Consider the following 24,791-nt stretch of genomic DNA (forward strand, 5'->3'; position numbering starts at 1 on the left):
AGTTGCAAAAAATAAATCAATGTGTTTATTAAATACAAAATAAAAATACTTAGAAAGAATATATATGTCTGAAAAAAAAGAATATATATGTCTGTGTGTATGAGAAGACCTATCCCTTCTTTTATGTTTTATGTTTTACCTTTTTCATATTCTTGTCAGCCCCCAGAAAAACATCTATGACACCCAACTCCTCCATGAAACTGGATAGTCTTTATTATAAGGCTTTTCATGATTTATATTTAAATTTCCAATCTATTTTACCAAAATTTACATTTTAAATACTAGTATTCTACTTCCTCCCTTTGTGGATGAAATTTATTTATTTTCTCATCACCCTGCTTAATTTGACCTGTCATTCTCCATCATTTAAACCCTCTACTTTATCTTCATCATCTTCATTTTACAGACTAAATTCCTTTCCTTGAGGATATCACCTTTATTAAAATATCTACTGACATACATAACTCTCGATCTACCATTAGTACACAAATCACAAACTGGAGAGGAGTCGTTTGAAATAAGGATGCTGACAGATTTGATTCATCTATACAGTTTTCCTATTTTATTAAAGCAAATCTATAAAGATGGATCGATTTTTCTGTGTTAATAACAAATGTGACAGTACTTGGAGAAAAATACCTACATAACAAATGTAATCTAGTCTGACTTCAGTTTTTAATATTGGGTGCTATATATTTTCAAGTTTCGCTTTCCCTCCTCCCTTCCTGGCCCTCTTTTGGACAGGCAGCGAACAAAGTCTACATGGTCAAGTCACTTAGTGTGAGGTTCAAACCCCAGAAACAATTGGGAAACCAGTGCCCACAATTGGAAAGGTTGCGGCCAGCGTCCTACTCCCCCGCCCCACACACACACCATAAAAGCCCCACGCAGATCACCCTTCCCTCCTCTCACAAACCATTTCAGACACACTCAGGAGGCTTACTCTGTTCTCCCCCAAAACTCTTATTTTGCTGGTAATAAACTTTTCCATTCTTTCTTCTCTGTGTTTGGCTGGCATCATCATTTTTGACATACAAACCAGATTTTGAGTGGGTTCCATGCTGCCTCTGCAGAATGTTCTAAAGAGTGAGCAAGGATCCGCAGAAACTAGGACATTGCTCCCTCAGTGTGCTATCTGCAAGAGCGCTTCTGAAGCTTACTTATTACTCATGTGTTGATCTCAATGGACATTTCATTTTGCAGCAGACTACCTTAGAACAGATGGTAGGTAACTTTTAAAATATTTTTTGTATGATATTTGTCATGATTTATTGAAAATGATCCATGTATTTTCTAATGATATCAAATGGAACCACGATCATTAACCAAAAAGTAGTGTGTGTGGGAGAGGATAATGGTAGTTATTAAAATCAAGAAAAGTTTGTTCTCTAAAAAAATAATGAGGTGATGGATTGGTTTTTTTTTTTTTTTTGGAAAAACTTTGAAGGCTCTAGCTTATTTTTTTCTTAAAAAAAAAAAAAAAGCTCAGTTCACTGAGAAAGGCCGAGTTTAAGTGTTCTATAATATTATTAGAATATTAATTATTAGAATGGCAAATTTTAAAACATTGAAAGCTCTCATGATTTTTAAAAAATCAATATTTGGTATTTCAGTTCTGCAAAGGAACTAGGAACTGTTTCAGAGAAGCACAGAAATCCAAAGCCAGAAGAGAATAACCCAATATTCTGACATTTTGAAGTTGTTAAGAAAAGCAAGATATTTGAAAGATTCGGTAAGTTTAAGCTCCAGGTAAATTTCTACAGAATGAAAAAGAAATGTCAGCATTACCTAGTTATTCAGTTATTGAAAATATTTGCTTTTTATGAAATGTGGTATATTTATTTTATTCCTTGACAGAGATGGGATGAAACAAAAAGTAATTACAAAGAAAACATATTTGTTTAATAACTGAATGAAATATGGAACAAATAAAAAATCTTGTGATATCCTGGGTTATTATAAGAATGAATCAATGAATTAATACCTATAAAGTGCACAGAACTGTATCTGGTTCATAATAAACATTCGTTGTTGCCTAATATAATCAACATTGTTATTGTTATCGCTGTTATTGTAATAAGTAAAGGAACAGACATCAGACACCTATTGTTCTAATCATATTGTTCGGTTAGATTTCAGTTGTGGGGATTGCCCTGGACATTTTCTGGATTTGCATTTCTTTATTATACATATTTAAATAGGTGTGGAATTAAAGATAATTAACAATTCTAATTCAATTCATTTTTTTAAAAGTTGTTTACCAGCAAAATAGATCTAATAATAACTATCAATTCCTTGTTAACTCTCACCCTTCTTTTTTTTGTCCCCCCTTAATTAAAGTGCATCTTTAATTCTTAGATGATAAGATTAACTTTGATAACTGCCGAAACTCCCATTTTGGAGGTAACTAACAAATAAATTAAGGAAAAATTCATTTCTTGCCCCTGACCTGTGTCATCAGAGTCCAGACTAGCAATCCCAACTCTTTTTTTTTCTTTAATTTTCAGAATTTTTTTTTGCTTGTCTTTAGATTCCAGATATTAGTGAAATCACTGAATATTTGTCTTTTTCTAACTTATTTCACTTAGCATAATCCCCTCAAGGTCCGTCATGTTGTAGCAGATGGCAGGATTTCCTTCTATTTTATAACTAGTATCCTATTGTCAACCTAGTATCCTATTGTCAACCCCTCCTCTTAAATGCCTTGTAATCCAGTACATTAATATAACTAATTTTTAAAATTCATTTTTAACTCAGGTCTTATTTTAGGAAGATTCAAACTGTGCCATGTAACATGAATCTAATATAGTCCCTGTGTTTTTTACCCTTCCACTTATAATCCTGTCCTAAAAAGAGAAAATAGATGTGCTCAGTGTTTCTTACTTTCCATTTTTTTTTTTTTAAGTAATTTCTATATCCCACGTGAGGCTCGAACTCACAACCCCTAAACGAGAGTCACATATTCTACTGCTGAACCAGCCACATGGCTCCCTACTTTTTGTGTTTCTAGTGGAGGCTCAACATCTCATACTGTAGGATTTTCTACCAGCATAACACAGCCTCCAGCTGAATAGTTTACTGTTTTATTTATGAGACAATAAGTGAAATTACAAAGATAATTATTTGTCTCAGAATAGTTTCCCACATTTTTTTCTCATCAGTTGAGATAAGAATTTCAAAAAGCACAATTAGAATAGATTAAGGTACCCTGTAGTTGTAGGTCAAATATTTAGCAAACTCAGAAATAAATTTGTATAAATGAATATCTAATCACTGAAAGCAAGCAGAGTAACTGGTTGTATTCAAAAGCCAAGGATTACACAAAGACTTATGGAAAATTATTAGGTCTGTGTCAAGTTCTGAATTTGTGCATTCTCCCCCCCATTAATATGTTGAAGCCCAGACCCACAAGGTGTTGAAAAGAAAGGCCTGTAAGAGGTAATTAATTTTGGATGATGTTGTGAGGGTGGGTCCCCTAATGAAACCAGGGTCCTTATAGGAAGAGAAAGACGAGACCATGTTCTCTCCCTGCCACGTAAAGATAACAGCAAGAAGACAGCTGTGTACAAGCCATGAAGATATCCCTCACTGGGGAGACAAATTGACTAACACTCCAGAACTTTGAGAAATAAATCCCTGTTTAAGCCACCCATTATACTGAATTGCATTATAGCAGCCAGAACTGAAAAGCGCCATATGGCAGGAGTAAATAACCCCAAAAGTAATGAAATGCAATGTAATTTTAACATATATTAATATCATATTTGAAAATAGGATGTTTTAGTATCTCAACAATAAAAAAAAAACAGAAAGAACGGGAAGAGGAAGATATACCACAATTTTACAAGACACCAAGTGAAAACAGTAAGTGTGTGTTGTGATATTTTACAATTAGTTTGTAAAAAGAAAAATATTCATATCAGATATTTCTAGGCTGGAATCTAGACTCAGGAATAACCAGAATGTGAGAAATTTTCCTGAATAACTATTTACTTTTCAAAATGGATAAATATTTTGTTTTAAAATTACATATACTCTTTTCTTACTGTAGCTTTCTGATTAAAAGCATGATGATTACAGCTACCTTAGAAAATATCAAAATATGAAAAGAATAATAAGTTATTATATTGTGTATATTTCTTTAATTCTCTGATACACATGTATACTTTAATAAATTCAAAATATATTTAATATTTAATTTATATAAACTTCAAAATATGTGAAATCATTTTGGAAAAAATCAACTAATTGACATAAAAATTGATATTTTATTGTCTTAACTTCAATTTTTCATTTGCAATATTGAAAATAGGTTTCCTGTAAATACAGTACCTTATAGCTTCTAGTATTTATATTAACTATGTGTTCTTTTTCTTGCCAATCTCTTCCAGCAGATAGGGAATATTGTGTGTGGGTTTTTTTGTAAATTAAAAAAAAATTTTCATATATTAAATGACATTTCCTTATAAACATATAATTATTTTTCCCATTTAACTTGTGTGTCTTTTAGAATTTTCTTTGCAGTATATTGTTATGTTTTCTTTTTTTAAAAGATTTTATTTACTTATTTGAGAGAGAGAGTGAGAGACAGCATGAGAGGGGAGAAGATCAGGAGTAGCCAATTCCCCACAGAGCTGGGAGCCTAATGCAGGACTCGATTCTGGGACTCTAGGATCACTACTAGAGCTGAAGGCAGTCACTTCACCAACTAAGCAACCCAGGCGCCCCTATTGTTATGTTTTCTAAATGTTGATTTGTTACGGAAAAATCAACTTTCTTTTTATTTTATATTATTTCATTTGTTCATTTTTTTTTTTTTTAGGAAAAATCTCTTAAAGCCTTTCTGAGATTATTTTTAATTTGATAATTTTATTAATGTGAAATAAATGTAAAAGTTTGGCAATCTAATTTACTTTTTGATGGTAATATTTTTTGAGCATAAAGATAACATATTTTTCCTAGATCTTTAGAAAGTACAAAAAAGATGAATACTATGCAGCCATTAAAAAGCCTAAAATCTTACCATTTCTAATGACATGGATGGAACTAGAGGGTATTAAACAAAGCGAAATAAGTCAACAGAGAAAGACAATTATCATATGATCTCACTGATATGAGGAATTTGAGAAAGAAGACAGAGGATCATAGGGGACGGGAGGGAAAAGTAAAACAAGATGAAACCAGAGAGGGAGATAAACCATAAGAGACTCTTAATCTCAGGAAACACACTGAGGGTTGCTGGAGGGGAGGGGAATGGGTGGGATCGGGTGGCGGGTGATGGACACTGGGGAGAGCATGTGCTATGCTGAGCACTGTGGATTGTGTAAGACTGATGAATCAGACCTGTACCCCTGAAACAAATGTTAATAAAAAGAAAGAAAGAAAGAAAGAAAGAAAGAAAGAAAGAAAGACAGACCATAGCACCATGGTTGAACAACCCTACTCTAAATGGACTGCAGACATTCTAACACATCCTTGGAATTTTGTATTCCTCAAATATATATTGAATATTAAGGAAAAGAAAAATCACCCAAAAGAAAATTAACCACCCAGTAATCCTATAATAAAAACAATTATCTTAAGATATTTTTTCATTAGTGTGAAAGATTATTCTGTGGTAATCTTTTAGAATATGAAGGTTTTTACTTAATATTTTCATTTATCTTCAAAAATATTTTATTAAAAATAAAAAAAATTAAAAAAAAGATTTTATTTATTTATTTGAGAGAGAGAGAGAGAGCCCACTCGTGGGCTTGGGGAGAAAGGGAGGGTGAAGGAGAGAGATAAGCAGACGTTGTGAAGAGTGCAGAGCCCTACATGGGCTGCCATTGATACCAGGACCCTGAGATCATGACTTGAACCAAAACCAAGAGTCTGATACTTAAACGGGGGAGCCATCCAGACACACCACTACTTAATTTGTTACAGCTTAATATTTGTTCATTATATGAGTATTTCACAATATATTAGGTCTTTGTTTTTTAAATAGTTTCTATTACAGAGAAAAGGGGGAATATTATACCTTTAAGAGATCATGCTTCTCTATGTCGCTTTTTTAAAAAGTTCCTAAAGTAAAAAAAAAAAATTCCTAAAGTTAGAATTTACAATAGAAAAGTAGAAAACCCTTTCAAAATTTTTAATTTATGTTAACAAAGACTTAGCAGTTTATATTTTACCAACAATCTAGAAATCAGTTCCTTCAACCATTTCTCTTATTTATTTGTTGCAAGGATCATATTTTTAAAATTATTTTTATTAACATATAATGTATTATTTGCCCCAGGAGTACAGGTCTGTTAATCGTCAGGCTTACACATTTCACAGCACTCATCATAGCACATGCCCTCCCCAATGTCCATAACCCAACCACCCTCTCCACACACCTCTCCCCCCACATCCCCGCAACCCTCAGTTTGTTTGTGAGATTAAGAGTCTCTTATGGTTTGTCTCCCTCCCTCCAATCCCATCTTGTTTCATTTTTTTCCTTCCCTACTCTCCAAGCCACCTGGCCTGACTTTCAGATTCCTCATATCAGAGATACCATATGATAATTGTCTTTCTCTGGTTGAATCATGTTTTTCACCTTTATTGTCTCAATATATTTGAAATATATATCCCATTCTGAATTCTAATATTAATTATTTTGACCTTATCTTTCCTTAAATACCAAAGGTAACCACAATATAATAAATGTTAATTACCTCTGTATAAAGCAAACTTTTGGTTTATTTCTTCTTCTGGTCCAATTTTCTAATCTTACCATGGAAATGTGGTGTGAGAGAACTCAGTATTGCTAAAAACTACATTATATCTTTTGTTTTACTATTATATACCACTTTTCCTTTCATAAAATAATTATTAAGCGATTTTAAACTTTTGTTATCAAAGCTCACCATAAGGCTATAATAATATAAACTGGAATCCCAAGTTCTATATAAAATCCTAATATAGGTGTGTCTCATTGACTAAATCAGTAGGGGATAACATGTTTGAAATCAGGGTTGTAAGTTCAAACCCTATCTTGGGTATAGAGATTACTTAAAAATGAATTTTTTTTTTTTTAAGATTTTGTTTATTTGGCAGAGAGAGAAATCACAACTAGGCAGAGAGGCAGGCAGAGAGAGAGAGGGGAGGAATCAGGCTTCCTGCAGAGCAGAGAGCCCGATGCGGGGCTCGATCCCAGGACTCTGGGATCATGACCTGAGCCGAAGGCAGAGGCTTTAACCCACTGAGCCACCCAGGTGCCCCCAAAATAAAATCTTTAAAAAAAATCCCAACATATACATTTAAAAAAAAATTTTGTGTTACAATTGTCTTATTTAAATGAAATGAGATTACCTGTTCCTTTATTTCAAACTTTGGGTTATTTGGGTCAAAATGACTTTATTAGCTAATCTTTTAATGTTAATATTGCTCTAGAATTACAAACGAAATCCCAAGGATATGTAGGTGCTATGTAGCAATATCATAGTAATTTAACATGTAAGAGTAAAAGATAAAAAATAATTTTGCTTTAGATAACCTAACCTGCGTTGTGCCATCTCACTATCACTAATAGCAAATTGCTCTTTAGGGATAAAACAGTTCTCATTGATAATTTCTGTACAAGCTAAAATTTTCCATACCATTATGTATTAAAAATCATTACATTTTACACAGAAATGGAAATGATATTTAAATGAAAAATCTTAAGTCTTATTTTGATAGTTGGAAGATTGTCATAAATAGCAATTTCCTGCAATCTTTAGCTTAAATTACTGCATAGATACTTTGCAAAAGGGTTTCTTTTCTATCTTTCACATTGAAATCACAGTTTTACTCACCAATATTTATGAGATTGGACATTTATTGGGTTCTCGAATGTCAAGCACTTTTCATGCCTGTCGGACTCCGGTAGGTTTTGCGGGCCGACAGGCACGAGGAGAGCATACGGGCCAGCCGGTAGCTCCCCTTGGGGCTGAGCGGGATGGCGAGTGTCGCGAGTCCAGGCGCATTAACAAACCACACCAGACTCTGGGGATCTGTCGAAGCAGGATCTCACTTTATTGAGCGGGGTTGCAGCTTATATTGGGTAGGGGATGGGAAATGAGCCTATGGGGTTTGGTTACGTAGTCAGTAACTGGGTAGGGTGTGTTGGGCGAGAGGAGGAAATATCAGAGATATGCGGAACCGAAACCACCACGTTGGCGCCAATACTGCCACGGTGGCGCCTTTTCTAGCCGGAAGAGAAGGCAGGCCAGCGCCATCTTTGCTGTGCCCAACACATGCCCATTATGAGTATTTGTGTATTTAATTCTAACACTATGTCCATGAACTCGATACTGTTTCTGTACTCATTTTACTGATGAAGTCATAGGGGCCAAAGAAGACTATGACCTGTGTGTCAGGTAGCAGGGCCAGTCAGTTTCATAGCTGGGAGGGAGAACCACAGCAGCCTGGCTGGGGACCCCACACTCTCACCCACTCTACATTTTAGCCTCTTTAAGACTACAGTGAAACAGTGGCATAGAACTAAATAATCACAGAATGTAGTCACTCCCAGCCTTCTATTTACAGATTGTGTAATGACATTTTAATTTAATAATTATAGTTATTTGTGGAGACTAATGATATATATTTCTTTCCAGAACTAAAACATCTGGTACTGGTAATACATCAGAGGCCTGAAGTTCAAGTCACGTTATATTGGAAGGTAAAGTTTAGTGTTTTCCGTGTATACAAATACCTGTCACCATGATAAGAACTTCACATGATTCATATCCAGAAACTGCTCTTACCTCCTTTTCCCTCTGCTTTCCTTGCATGATTCATTGAGCACGATTACAGTACCAATCTTAAAACACACTAGCATTGCTTTGTTTTCTCAGTTCCTTATAGAACATCTTTCATGGTAAGTAACCTTTTCCCAAGACCCAGACACAAAGATATACACACTCACATCACTGAAGTACCCATTTCTAATACCTACTGGCTAGCATTGATTTTTAAGACACATTTCAAAGAAGACATGCCCCTCCCTCAACACACACATGCGTGCGTGCACGCACACACACACCACACACAGAGTCAACTAGATGTAAAAGTTCTCTTGAATTTCATTATTGGTATATTTTGCTACTATTTTCCTTTTTTGCTCTAGGTTCAGGTTTCACTTCTCCAATTCCCTTATTCCTCTGTTCTCTGTTAGGGTGGAGAAAAGCAGTACCTTCATACATCCCAGATAACTCCAGTCTGATCTAAAAGTTGATCCTTAATTTTTACTCAATCCCTGCCCTTTTATTGTGAACTAATTCTGTATATATTTGTTATTCAAGCTCTTGTCCCCAGACTGGAACACATTCCATGTAGCTAATCCAGAGAGGTTTTTGTTTTTAAAGACTTCACTTATTTACTTATTTGAGAGAGAGAGAGTGTGTGTGTGCACATGTGTGAGTGGGATAAAGGTGGGGGCAGGGGGAGAATCTCAAACAGAGCCACCTTAGTGGGGCTCAATTTCAGGATCCTGAGATCATGAACGTGCCAAAACCAAGAGCTGGAGGTTTAACGGACCAAGCTACCCACGCACCTCCAGAGAGTTTTATTTAATGACCATTTGTTGGGGGATTTCTCTTAAAAAGTAAGAGATTCCAGGTATTTTAAGTATTTATCAGTTTCTGTTGTCTTCATCAGGATCATGGTAACCAAATTGAACTGCTAGAAATAAGAATTAAACAGAAATACAGAAATAATATTTGTTTCTAGTCCATCCAAGTAATCCTACTATTTGTCTTATGGAATATAACGAATATAAAAGAATTAAAAGCAATTTGCTTACATTCTATTACCAGGTGTTCTCCTCCTCCAGGTTAAAAAAATCAAAGCAAATGCAAACATTTCTCATTAATAACATTATGAGTATTATAATAAAATTAAATATTTCCTGGGTAGGATTTTAAATGATCACAGTTGCTTAAAATATTATATATATCATTAACTTTTCGCATATTGATTTCAATATACTATACAAGCAGAATTATTTTTGAAATTGCATGGATATTGAATTTAATATTAAATATCAATGTATTTTTTTAAAGATTTTATTTATTGGTAAGAGAAAGAGAGAGGGAGAGAGATCAGGAGCACAAGCAGAGGGAGCAGGAGGTACAGGGAGAAGTAGGCTTCCCACTGAGTATGGACTCCCATGTGGCACCAGATCCCAGAACCCTGGGATCATAACCTAAGCCAAAGGCAGAGACCTAACTGACTGAGCCACCTAAGCATCCCAAATATCAGTATATGTTTGTGAACTATGTGATTTCTAAAAACCCAGAAGACTCAGTAGAATGCTATACAAAGAATTCAACTCTACTGTTATTCTCTTGTTCACATTTATTTACTGGGATATTTCATTTAATGATTGTTTAAATCCAATCAAATTCTTTAAAAAATAGTGTATAAATCTGTTTTTTAATTAAATTTTCATATACAACTATCTTTAAAAATAAAATAGAATGAGATTAAAGAATCAAGAAGAAAGGTGTATTAAAAGTAATAACATATAAAGTTGTTTGTCTATTTTTTTTTTTTAATCCACAAGAAGCCATATGCAAGATAAGATTCAGAGTGACAGCATTCAGTTAAAATCAAAGTGCTGGCTTAGGTATTTCTGAGATTTAACAATTTATTTGAATGGGAACTCATTGTCTTCTCTTAACTAAATCAAACCAAAATCTTTTTATTCCCCCCCCAATCTTTGTATGATTTGTGAGAAAAGGAAGTGGACATTTTGCTTTGTATAGAGTGGTAGAAGAGAAATATTGACAGGGCAATGGCTAGGATTTTCATTTTTAATACTCAAAATACCAGCATACTAGAACAGGACACAAAGAGGAAAAAAAAAAATTAACCTAGGCATTACATTCCTTAATCCAAAATGAATGCTAATAAATGCACATTGGTTTTCAAAAAGTCATATATTAAATGATAATATGTGTAAAGTGCTTATAACTATGCCTAGTATATTTTAAGTCCCAATAAACATTAGTTATATTAATAAAAACAACCAGAAGCATGTAATCTCATATTAAAAGGTTTTGTGTTGTTTAGTGAATTAATTCATTAGTGTTGTAAGGCAGAAAATTATCAGTAACAAGAATCCTAGCTGTTTTACTAACTATACAGTTAAAATTACACTGTGGAGGAATGGTCAGAAAGTGACCCAAAAAATCACATGGGTTTTACAAATCCTATGTCCTCTTAACTCTGACATCATACAGGTCAATACTATTGCACCTAAGAGAAGGATGGTTCCTGGTGCTCTATTGCTCAAGGTCCTGCTCTACTTTAATGTAGCACATGGTACTTTCTTAACAATGACTGCACCCATATGCCTTCCTTTTTCCTAGAACCATAAATGAGCAATCTCTACCCGTGCAGTGCACTCAGGCCCTAGACCTTCTTGCCTTACTCAAGGACACCACTCCATTTGTGTTTGTTCACATTTTCCCTTCTAGAATATCTCCTGTTTCCCATCTTCTAAAATATCCTTGTCGATGTCAAAACAATATCATATCTTCCTTTTGAACCAAATAACTTCTGCAAACTTTCAAAATTCCATTTGCCTCACTATTGGCCCATTTCTTTGCCATTCCTTAAAATTTATTTTAATTATATATTTTATATAGATAGATAGATATAGATATGTATCATCTATCTATATCTATTTGTCTATGTGTGTGTGTCTATGTGTATGTGAATGTGTGCGTGTATATATATATAAAGGATAATCTATAAATACTCTTTAATTCCTGTCAGAAACTGCAACAGTCTGATTTGAATCTGCATTCCAACTTACTTTCCCCATTGCTCATTCCAGTAAATGACAACATATCAGCACTATTTCAAAGAGGTGTCTCTCTCCTCTTTGATTGCATACTGCCTTGGTTTTCCTTGGCTTCATATATCCCTCTTATTTAGTTCTAGTCTCTTTGCTGGTTCTTCCACTTATTCTATTTTTGGAGGAGTTCCCAAATGCACAGGCCTTGGCCTTCACCCGTTTTCATTCTATAGAGCCTTGTTTTGTGATTTTTTCCAGATTCCATAACAACTTGCAAATTTATATCTCCAATTCTGACAGATGTTCTAAAGTACATGTTTCTTTCTTGACATTTAATTTAATATTGATCTCCTATCTCAAACTTAACATGTCCAAATCTTTACTCTGCTGACCCCCACCCCCAAACTTGTTTCATCTACATTCTTCTCTCAATCAGGTTAATGGCAACTAAATACTTCTAGCTGCTCAGTCTAGAAATCTTGGTCATTCTCATTCACCTTCATCCAGGGCACTATTTTCCCTTCTTTGACAACACTGAGAAAATTACTCTTTAGACCTTATTCACTTGGTCTTCCTTCTACTTAGAATAATCTTCCCCACACCCTCATATTCCTCGGGACTCTATCAAGTAACAGTCTATTGAAGATCACCTTGTGCAAAAGCAAAAACCACACCCCCTTTGAAAGATTCTTTCTTGCCCTTCCCCTACGCTTCCTAATATAAGTCTTTGGTATATGTTTCTATCGAAGGAAAAAGAGATAGAATTAGACACTCAAGCCACTAGCTAAATTTAAAAAAAAAAAAATTAACATTTTGTTTTCCAAATAAAAACCAGATTTTGATTATTCATGATTTTATTCCACATTAACTAGAAACATTTATAAAAATATTGACTTTTTCAATGAATAAAAATATAATTGCTAACTCTACTGTGAATCATTTCAACATATACCACAAAAAATATTAAGAATAAAACACTAATAGGGGCTTATTAAGAATAAAAATGCAAATAATAAACCACTATGGCCCTGATATTTAGAATGACCATTTTCAATAATCTCTTATCCAAATAAATATGTCATTTAAATAAAACTCTCTGTGTGTGTGTGTGTATGCGTGATAACAGTGGACTCAACTGAGTCTACTGTGGGATTATAGGATTCACATTATGGTTCTGTTAACTCTGCTAAGTTGGTAACTTCTCATGTGCTTCTTATATCTCTTTGTATGAGATGATAAATATGAGACATACATTTGTACCTTAATTTATTGTTTGTTTCTCTTAATTTTTAACTGATACACTGGTAATAGGATCTGTGGTATGCATCAGGACGGTAAGATTTATATTCTCCACTGTCCTAATTCTTACATTCCCTTTTGTTTATATTCATGGAATACAGATAAAGAAAACTAAAATAGTGAGTGATTGAGTGTGTGTAAATGTGTGTATGTGTATATTGCAAAATATAACTTATGACAGATACCTCACCCAGCATAGGCTGTCCTATATGTTATCTTAAAAAAAAAACATTCAATTTGAAAGATCTTTGCCAAAATTGATATTGACCAAAATTAATTTTAAAAAAATCTGACCATGGGGAGGAAAAACATCAACAGGAAGTCAAAGGCTGTGATAAAAATCTGCAAGAACTGAGTGACAGGTTCAAAATAAATAAAAATGTGATAAAAGCATGAGCATTATCTTCCTGTTTCTTTGACTGGATATTGAGAAATAATGGCCACAAACAAAATGAAAGCAGCCCTTCTATGTGAAATAGAATGGATGAGTTTAGGTTTAGAAATGACATTGACCTCTCATCTTAGACAGTGGAGAAGCTGAACAAGGGTGCAAGGAATAAGGGAGAAGAGAAGAAAACAGATTGTTTTCTCAGAGCTGCAGTTTGTCTGAAGTAATCACAAAGTAGGACAAAAATGTGACAAAGACTTCTGGCGATCATCATAGCTAGAAATAAAAAAGCAGACCTGCAAAAATAGAAACAAACATGAAATGATGAGAGAATTACTGTTTCTCAATATAAGAATGAGTTCAGAAATTTAATTTTTATCTCACACCTATATACTCTTTATTCTCTTAATATTAAATACTTAAAAATATGATAAAATATTTAAATGATATATAGGAGATAAAAAATGCAAAAAATAATGGGGTGGGTTTAAAGTAAAAAGATTTTGTAGTGATATTGAATCACTTTATTATGATAGGATTAAGGAACCCAAAACACATTTCATATTTGCAAATTTATTGACAATTTATAAGAAACATTTATAAAAACATTTATAAAAAAATCTCCTGAAAAATGATCAAAAAATTATATAAAATGTGGAAACAGCATTATATTGCAGCCTGTATATATAAAGCCAGTTCCAATACAAATAATATTTTAAAATATTTAAATATTTTCCACATGGAACAAGTTTTACCCATTTGGGGGCCAAATTCAATATCTAACATCTTTCCAAGGATTTCACAATATTTCTCTTTCCCAGTCAGAATTAATAACTACTTATAGAATGCTATTTATAATGATAGCATAATGGTCAATGTCTCCATTTATTTAAGTAATAATCGTAGAATACCTACATGTGAATAAATATATGAACAATTAATTTCAGGAAGTGATTAAGCCTATGAGTAAAAGAATACAGATTACCAAAGCGGTAATGATAATAATAATAATGGCGTTATTATTATAGATTACCATGATGAAAACTGTGTAGGCAGATTCTTGAGATGAAATTATCATGGTGGATTCCATGGTGATAATTAACCGAATTCTGAATAGCTACTAGGAGCTAGCTAAGTAGGTCAGGGAAAGGGGTTGGTAAAAATCATTTCAGTAACAGGGAAGTTGTAGTACAGTCTCTGTGACTTTTGTTTTTTAGCATCATACAGTTTGTTCACCCATGAAAGTAAGGAAAAATTAGAGCTATCCTATAGTGACACAGATGCTGATTCTAACACAACCAATTTTCAAGTCAGAAATAGTGCATGTGTCATCCCAATGGAACATCAGTTTAATATGAGCTTGCACTAGGGTTATATGTCCTTATAAAATACCTTTTAAGTAGATGTTCCTATTGAAGCAAAAGATAAATAAATGGCCTCTCAGTTGAAATCTGTTGTCGTGTTTGGTGAAATTCTCGGCACAGTGGATACTAAGATAGATAAAGCATAGAGATGGAAAATTGATCAGAATGAGAAGATCATCCCTTTTAAGAGAAAGTTCAGCAGTGCAAATGAACAAATCTACCAAGGGATAATAAAATACATTCATCTAATGCAGGTTGATATATATATGTAATGAGTTTGATTCATGAGATTGCATCAAGCCATGAGATCCTAAACAATGAAATATTAGTTTCCTTTGAGCTATAAATCAAGGAGGAAATCCATGACTCTCTGGGAGATATCAGATGCAAGAACTAGGAAAAGGAGGAAGACATCCAGTTAATAATGAAGGAGAACGTCAGTGTTCAATGTTTATCTACAATCTTGGGAGAGAGGATGATGAAAGCATTATCTCATTGACACAGGCAGGTGGTCAGGTAGAGTCAACTAGGCTGACTACACAGAGTTGACCTGCAGTGGAAACTTATAGCTGAAGGTTCAGATGGCTTTATTTAGTTGTAATTAATCAGGCATCCGATGTTAGGATAGTGTATTGGAGTGTAGAGAACAAAAGTTATAGAATGAAATACAGTATAAATTAAAGTCATTACATACCTACACAGAACAGAGACCATCAAGAGTCTTGAGAGGAAGCTACATGCAATCACGGGTAGGATAACAAAGATTTTCTGGAGGAAGTAACATTTCAGATATTTTTAGAGGGATTTCTATTGACAGTAAATGATGCCTAAAGAATTTCCAGTTGACAGAATGAACAACCTAAAGACACTCAAAATTAGGAATGTCCAGATGTTTAAAGACTATAGTTGATAAGTACTCTAGTTTAGCTGAAGTGTATACTACAATTTAGAGAAACTATGATAGAGAACATGGGAAGGGCAGATTGAGAACATATTGTATCCAGGATTAAATATCAAAATATCTTAATTTTAATTAATTTGGTAAGCAATGGGGGAGAAAATCATGGTTACTGAGCAAAAGAGTAACATAAACAGAATTTAGGTTTAAAGGAGATTAACTTGGCAGCTGTGAAAAGTCTCCTTCGAATATTTGATGTTAATGTTTCACTGCTTGCAAATAACTGCCATTGCAGAGAGAGTATCGCATTCACTTTGACAAACTCTCTTGCTGAAAAGTACATTTAATTAAAAAAAAAAAGGGCATTCCAACAGTGTACTGATTTTGTTTTTGATTTGCATGCTAATCATAGATTTGTCATTTCTTTAATGAAAGATGAATGAGAAAAGTGAAAGAATATAGTATGGACTGAAGATTTCTGGTTTTACAAAACCATGAAATGATAAGCATAGTATCCACCTGTGGTTATAAAATAGTAATCTTTATTAAGGAATAGTCTCAAGATCTCATAAATTATATATTGGCAAAATACATGACAATGATTGGTCATAGTTATGTCTTCATTTTACAATTTGCAAATAAATATATTTATTTATATTTATTTTTCAAACTTTATCAAGGTATAGTTGTCAATTAAAAATCATATATATTTAAAGTGTACAACTTGATAATTTGATATAGTCACACTGTCATTAGATCATCACAATTTTTTAACTTGCTTAATTGATACTCTGTACTGACCAACATCTGCCTATATTCCTTTTCCTGAACTTAGGGTGAACACCGTTTGACTCTCTGTTTCCATGATCTTGACATTTTTAGATTCCACATACAATGAAGTCATGTAGTATTCATCTTCCTGTCTGGTTTATTTCATTTGGGATGAGATCCTCCAGGTATATCCTTGTTTTTTTTGTCAATGCAGGTTTTCCTTCTTTCTTAAGGTTGAATAGTATTTCAGTGTGTGTGTGTGTGTGTGTGTGTGTGTGTGTATCACACTTTCTTTACCTTGGCCATTGTTAATGCTGAAATGAACATGGGAAGACAGGTATCTATCTATCCAAGATACTGATTTCCTTTCCTTTGGATATACACCCATAAGTAGAATTGCTATCATATGATAATTTATTTTAAATATTGCGGGGATCCCCGTATAGTTTTCTGTAATGAAGCTACCAACTTATATTTCCACCAACAATGTAGAAGCAGTTCCTTTTGCTCTATGTCCTCAGCCACACTTATTACCTCTTGTATTTTTAATAACAGCCATCCCAACTTATGCAAAGTGATATGTCATTGTGATTTGGATTTGCATATCCCTCATGATTGAGTACCTTTTCACTGACCTGTTATTATCTTTATGGCTTCCTTTTTTTAAGTTTTTATTCAAATTCTAGTTAGTTGTCATACAGTGTGATATTAGTTTCAGGTATAGAATACAGTGATTCAACGCTTCCATACAGCACTGTGTACTCATCACAAGTGCACTCTTTAATCCCCATACCCTATATAACCCATTCCCTTCTACTTCCCCACTGATAACCATCAATTTTTTCCTCTATAGTTAAGAGTCTGTTTCATGGTTTGCCTCTCTCTCTTCCTCTCCCTTTTTTTTTTCTTTTTGATCATGTTTTGTTTCTTAAAGTCCACATATGAATGAAATTATATGCTATTTGTCTCTCTCTGAATTATTTAGCATAGCTCCATCTGTGTCAGGTCCTTTGTCCATTTTTTAATTGGGTGATGCGTTTCTTTTGCTATTGAGTCGCATGCGTTCCATATATATTTTGAATGCTAATCTTTTATCAGACATATGGCTTGCATATATTTTCTCCCATTCGGTAGATTGCCTTTTCACTCTGTTGATCATTCTTTTGCTTTGCAGAAGCTTTTTAAAGTTTGATCCAATCCAATTTAGCAAATTTTCTTCTCTTAGCTGTACTTCTGGTATCATATCCAAAAAAAATCTTTGCCAGGACCATTATTGGGAAGCTTTTTCCCTATGCTTTCTTATAAAAGTTTTACAGTTTTAAGTGTTATGTTTAAGCTTATAATCTATTTTGATTTTTGTATGAGGCATGAGATAAGAGCCTAATCCATCCCTTGGCATATGGGTATTCAGTTCTCCCAGCACGATTTATTGAAGGAACTAGCCTTTCCCCCATCATGTGTTCTTGGCACTCTTGTTAAATATCACTTGGCCATAAATACATGGATTTATTTCTGGGCTTTATATTCTGTTCCATTGGTCTGTATGACTATTTTTATGACAACACTATATTTGCATCATTACATAGCTGTGTAATATATTTTGAAATCAAGGAGTATGATATATCCAGTTTTGTTCTTGCTCATTGAGCTTCTTTAAGATGATTTTTATATTTTTTTTAATGTTTAAGTTTTTTTTTTTTTAAGATTTATGTGTTTATTTGAGAGAGAATGAGAGAGCAAGCACATGCCCATGTAGCAGGTGGGGAAGGGGCAGAGGGTGAGAATCTCCAGCAGACTCCATGCTGAACAAGGAGCTCAATACAAGGCTCTATCCCATGACCCATGAGACCATGACCTGAGCTGAAATAACAAGTTGGACACTTAACTGTCTGAGCCACGCAGGTACTTAAAGATTATTTTTTTTTTTAAATTATTTGCTGGGCCACTTGAAGATCTCCATTTTTTTTTAATTGTGTTTCATTGGTTCTATGATGTTTTCATGTTTCTGTAGCCTTACATTTATGTCTGTACATTTGAGGAAGAATTTACCTCTTCCAGACTTCACAGAATGACTATGGAAAGACCTTCACCTATGTGTGGGTGGAAGTGCTGTGGGGGTGAGGTGCAGTGGTTCTAGCTCTGGGGAGGGACAGTGGAAGAGTCTCCATGTGGATCCATCAGCTGAAGTCAGCATTGGCAAAAACTGTGCAGGTCCTCAGTGGCCAAAGCTAGGGGTGTCCACAACAGCAGCAAGGGCTCGGGGGGTCCTTTTGTTCTATTTTTCCGCTGTGGAGGAAAGTCATAATCAAGGGCATTCCTCTTGGCCCTAGGTCCGGCGTACAGGCATGCTCATTGCAGCAGTGGCTGCAGTATTCAGTGAACAGATGAACTCACTGTGATGGTGGAGTATTGTGTCAGGCAGGGGCACTCACAGAGCAGCCATTGAACTGGGGTGTCCCTGTGCAGGCCCACATTGACTGACTGTGGCGTTAGGGCCTGGGGACAGGCCTCGCCCCTGAAATGGTGGCATCAGTGTTTAGGACAGAGGCATGCCTACTCTAGAGCCGTTCCAGGTATTGGCAATAGTGAGGTGCTATGCAACTGGTGGCCAAAGCATGGACTTCCAGAAGGTGACCATGGTCTCATGTTTCAGGATGCTGGCCTGCCCCAAGGGGGAATAATGCCAGTGTCTAAGGCACAAGTAAGCCTATTGAAGCAGTATGCTAATATCTGAAGGGTGGGCACTTGGGAAGTGACTATGAAGTTAGCTTCTGGAGCATAGACACATACAGAGCAACCATGGATCTGGAATTTTTGCCTGTGCAGTTGGGAGGGAGAGGCATGGAGGGAAGATGGCTGTGACCAAGGACAGCCCAGCAGCAACTCCTTCTCCTGGGTTGTACAAAACATCTCCTGCTTTGTGGGTCTGTGGCAGCTGTGATGGCTGTTGAGGTTCTCAGCAGTGCAGGCTATTGGTGTTCTCTGTAGAACAGACCCCTGTGGCCCATGGTGGCACCTGCTACAGGGCAGGGAGCTCCGACCTTCTTCTTTGATCCTAGCCTTCTCCAGACATCTCAGCTATGAGGATCTCCTGAGCAATCTGGGTATGGAGAAACCAAAGTGGGTCCTTTCTCCCATCTGAAAATATGGGGAAGCTGGTTGCTCACCCTACTCTCCTTTTCCCTGTGAGGGAGCACTCATGGGTTTGGGATTTCCTCTTGGCCAGGAGCTGTGTAGCCTGGGGTGGGGTTGGGGTGGGGGAGGGAATAATGCAGACCAAATGAAACTGTTCTTCCTACCCTTTCTTTGTGGTTTTCTCCATGTTTTCACTACACTATGTGCTATCATTTCTTAACTGGTGTCCTGCACTCTCACAAAGCTATTTTCCTTCGTGGATAGATGTGTAATTGCTGCTTTCTGTGAGAAAATGAAGGATGGGATCTCTTACTCCACCATTTTGCTGATGTCACTTTTTAGTGAGTAATATTTAGGATTCAATGTTAGCTTACCTGCAAAGACATGTCATTGGCTGAAAAGAGGACTTTTGAAAGAATGTGCTTTGAAAAATGCAAACCCATTATCCTCAATGGAAAAATAAATATTATTTTGTATGAATAGCTTCTGCTGTTTGGGTCTTAGCAACAGCAGGCACATGTGAGTTTATGATGAGACATTAAATCAGATATGTCTTTTACTAACTTACAACTCTTTTGTATATTAAATCTTTTATAATAAAATTATTTCACTCTATTATAAAAATTTGATTGAATAATTATCTGTGACTAGAATATTATAACTTCCTTGCAATAACCAATGTATTTACAATGGAAAAAATGTACTTCACTATTTGTACCTGTATTAGAAAAATTGATGAAAACCCAGGTTAATTTTGTTATGCAGAAAAAGTCACGTCAGATCCTGGAAGACCTTGGCTAAGGAAACTCAGAAACTTTGTAAGATTTAAGGCACCAGGTAATATTTTAAGCTAGCCATCATCTATATTTTCTTCATTTTATACATTGAAAAATCTAGTTGCTGAGTATTTAAGTCATATATATATATATATATATATATATATATGTATGTGTAGAAGTTAACAAAGCACAAAATGTTATCCACTAATCCTAATTTATATTTTCAATCCTGTTTCCCCTAAATAGAGCCACACAGAGTAGAAAAAAATTACTGGAATTATCCGTCAGTGGATTTTATTGCTCTCTTTCCATATTCATTACTTCACTTCTATCATTTACCCTCAGCATGTATTAATTCACATGATTTCAGTATTGAATTAAGTAGCAGGCATTGTACCATTATGCTTCTCTAGGCATTGAAACATATGGTAGGATGAATACCATCTGGTGGCAGCACGCTGGACGAGAAAGTTCTCTGGCACAGCACTTGTGGAATCCTGGCTGCTGGGCTAAATAATATTAAGCTATGCGGTGTTTAAAATGCCCCATCCGTTAGTTGAATATTCAACAGAGCATCACATTTGGCCTTATTAAAATCTGCTAATACAGAACCCTGGAAGACATTGGCCACACATGACATAAGCTGAAAGTGGGTTAATTTAGTTCTTACCAGTCTATTACACAAAATGTCTACGGAAATCATTGTTATTGTTGGTTAGATTCCAATTATTCATAATATCCATGAAATGGATAGGACAATTTTCTGCATAATGTTCTTCAGAATAATAGCAAGCTAGAGAGCATAATGATAATTTTCTTAAGAAAGTAATTTCCAGAGTGCTATTTTTGGACAATGTGGTCCTTGAGTCCATAAAAGTAAACACACACTCATACGCATAATATATATTGATTCTAACAAGCCATAGGGAAGTTTCTAGCTATAAAATAATTTTATATAATAAAAATATGGAATAATCATCTATTATTAAGTACAAGCAATTCTCGCATTGCATAGTACTGCATTCACTGAAACTCACACCATTCAGAATTGCACCCTCATTTTTCACAGTTCTGTGGAAATGTATCACTGTTATACACTGCCTGTAACAGGTTAATATCTTGTTCAAATCAATGACCTTGCTGACCTAAAATGAACAAACTCCTGGAAAATGAATTTATGTAAATTAAATTTATACTCTAGAATCTATGACATTCACTTGTCCAAGAGTTTACTTAACACTGAAGATGGGTTAAATTCTCTTCTCTGTATCTTCTTAGCATAGTTATATATATTTTTCTCTACCTGTTGTAGTAATTTTGGGTTTATTCATCTGTCTCCTGCTCCTTCGTACTATGGATATTATAGACTAGAAGTTCTTTAAATGAAGGATATTTGTCTTTTTTCTTTTGAATCAGAACACACTACCTTTATATATTTTAAACTGTGATATATTCCTTTGGGTTTTGTTGTAATATTTACTCTGAGTATAACTAACAAAGATAACTGTAAATAATAATTTTTTTGTAATACGGCTTATCATTTTGGCAACATAGTCTAAATTTAGTCTAAATTTAGATATATTTAAGATATATTTAGATATATTTAAGATATATCCCATATCTATCTATCTATCTATATATATATATATATATAGAGAGAGAGAGAGAGAATTGATCATTTTACTTTCACATTTTATGTAATGTCAATAAAATATTTGGCATACTTCAACCTGATTTACTCCCTCCCTATTACCTTTTAAAAATATTTTTAAGAAAGATCAAACACTGTTTTCTGTCTTCTACATTTTTAAAACTATTTTCCAAATATGTTGTGATTATATAATCTGACAATATTTCATTGATTAAAGCAACCTTGGATATGCAGTCCACAAGCTCCATCTCTCATCCATTAATTTGATGTTTTTCATTCTATTATGTGCATATACCCAGATCAAAAAGTATTTCTCATATTATCATGGAATCAGGCAACAGTCAATGGCATGGGTTTCTGCAGGTATGAGTGGTTTATATTCGGGGAAGTGTATATGGAATGCATTGCATTTGGGTTCATGAGTTCTGGAGAAAAGTTCACTTTGAGATAGAGATACACAGACTAGATGGAACGATCTCAGACCCCAGACTCCATATGAGGCACATAGGTAACGACAATGAATAAAAAAGTGAGAAGATTTAATGAAATTATATAGGGGGTAAGTATGTGTGTTTGTGTATGCTATATGTGAGAGAGAATGGGAGAGAAGGAAATCGATTGCAAACTCGAACTCAATTTATAAAGTTAAGCCAGGAATAATTTTATTAAGATCTTTCTTCTTTAAAAAGTCTTTGCTTTGTCTCTCTCTCTGTCCCTCATATATATTATACACAGTTATATTTCTGAAGATGGATATGCAGTCCACAAGCTGCACAACCAAACTGCTGCATGTTTTGATTATGGAAGGGATTACCCTTTTATTTTTGCATATGTTTCTTTACTGGAGTCAGTATGGTGTTTTTTACAGAGTTTAAGGAAAAGGAAAAAAAAACACCCTGGTTTTATTCTTTGTTTAGTTTGTTGTTAATAGCTTAAAGAGAGCCACACACGTGCACATAGGCACACTTCCAAAATGTCTAATTAAATTGTTTATTTAAACCCACAGAAATTGTGAGATCCAAGACTGATGAGAAGAGTGGGAGCCACTGCACTCCACTAAGCAGAACTTTCCTTGGCTCACAGGTTCTTGGGGAAACATGAAACTCGGTGTCTCTTCTTCTGCATGGTAGGTTATTACCAAATGCAGAAATGCCACATCCTTCATATACTCAAGATTCCCATAAATACTTGGTTTTGACATGAATTCAACACATTTACATATAAGGAAAATATCAGTATCAAACCGGACTGGATAACAACATAGACACCACTCCTTTCACATCTCTCATGGGGAGAGAAAAGAGCCACTGCCCACTGGAGAAAGACCTCTGACATAAGCTTTCCAGCATCACAGAAAGTTCGTGTATCCAGAAAACATCCTTGACTATGATTTAATGCTACTTGATTTGAGTGGTTCTGAATCAGAGTCATACATTAATAATCACGATGAAAATGTTCACATAGTCCTTCAGGGTCAGCATGAATCCTTGATCCTCCAAGTGCTCCCATAATTTTGTGAGCGGTTAATCATGGCTATTGATTCCTTTCCTACTTAAAATTTCTAGAGTGTGTGTGTGTGTGTGTGTGCGTGTGTGTGTGTGTGTGTGTGTGTGTTTTCCAGGACAGAAACACTGACTGATGCAATTTGACAATCTTTTCTCTCAAACAGAAAAAAAAAAAAATTACAAGAATAACATGTATAATGCAAAGAATGGATATGTGTTAGGCAAACTACAGCAGAAATATAGAATGAGACATAAGGTTATATGGAGAAAAGAGCATTTTATATTATTTAACTCTTGTTTTAAGCAGAAAATTAAAGTATGTAGACATTTAAAAATAAACACGATACTAAAAAATAGTAATAAAATAAACTAAACACAATATTACATTGAAATACAGAGAATGTGACCAATGCTAAATTCATGAGTAAACTATAGGATAAAATGTTGCTTATCATCAAATCCTGAATATGAATTAAGTAGTGTTCTGAAGCCAGGAGAAAATAAACGGCAAAATGAATACAAGGGATTGATATCTGAATTATGAAGACAAAATAATTCATTAAGAATAAAGAAGGGGCACCTGGGTGGCTCAGTGGGTTAAAGCCTCTGCCTTCGGCTCAGGTGATGATCGTGAGGTCCTGGGATAGAGTCCCACATCGGGCTCTCTGGTTGGCAGGGAGCCTGCTTCCCCCCTCACTCTGCCCACCTCTCTACCTACTTGTGATCTCTCTCTGTCAAACAAATAAATAAAATCTTTAAAAACAAAACAAACAAACAAAACAACAACAAAAAAACTCTGACTCTTCCAAATAATAAAAGTTTCTGAAGGCCAGGGAACTTCTCTTACTCCTTGTTTAAAAAGAAAGAAAGAAAGAAAATATGATTCTTAAAAATACTAGACAAACACCAATGTCAAGAAAAGAGAGTATGTGAATTCTTAAATGGAAAGAAAAAAAATATGAATTCTAGACTTTAAAATAAGAAAGAAATATTGTAGAGGGCCTAAAATAGTTACTAAAAATAAAATTACAAGAAGCACAGATCAGCTACTAATAAATATATTACTTTAAAGTGTTCAGTCTAAGGGTGCCTGGGTGGCTCAGTGGGTTCAGTCTCTGCCTTTGGCTCAGGTCATGATCTCAGGTCCCTGGGATTGGGGGTCCTGAGGTCCTGCATTGGGCTCTGT

General features: G+C 34.7%; 1 long non-coding RNA gene across 1 annotated transcript; it reads left to right on the top strand.

Annotated features, from left to right (window-relative positions):
* The first annotated feature begins 1,127 nt into the window (after positions 1-1,127).
* LOC101679262 lies at positions 1,128-24,179 on the top strand. Its single transcript, XR_199591.2, has 4 exons — positions 1,128-1,224; positions 1,614-1,732; positions 8,628-8,692; positions 23,107-24,179. It is a non-coding gene; the product is annotated as an uncharacterized LOC101679262 (long non-coding RNA).
* The last annotated feature ends 612 nt before the right edge of the window (positions 24,180-24,791 follow it).

Source organism: Mustela putorius, unplaced genomic scaffold, assembly GCF_011764305.1.
Source record: "Mustela putorius furo isolate JIRA1106 unplaced genomic scaffold, ASM1176430v1.1 tig00003974_pilon_pilon_pilon, whole genome shotgun sequence".
NCBI lineage: Eukaryota > Metazoa > Chordata > Mammalia > Carnivora > Mustelidae > Mustela > Mustela putorius.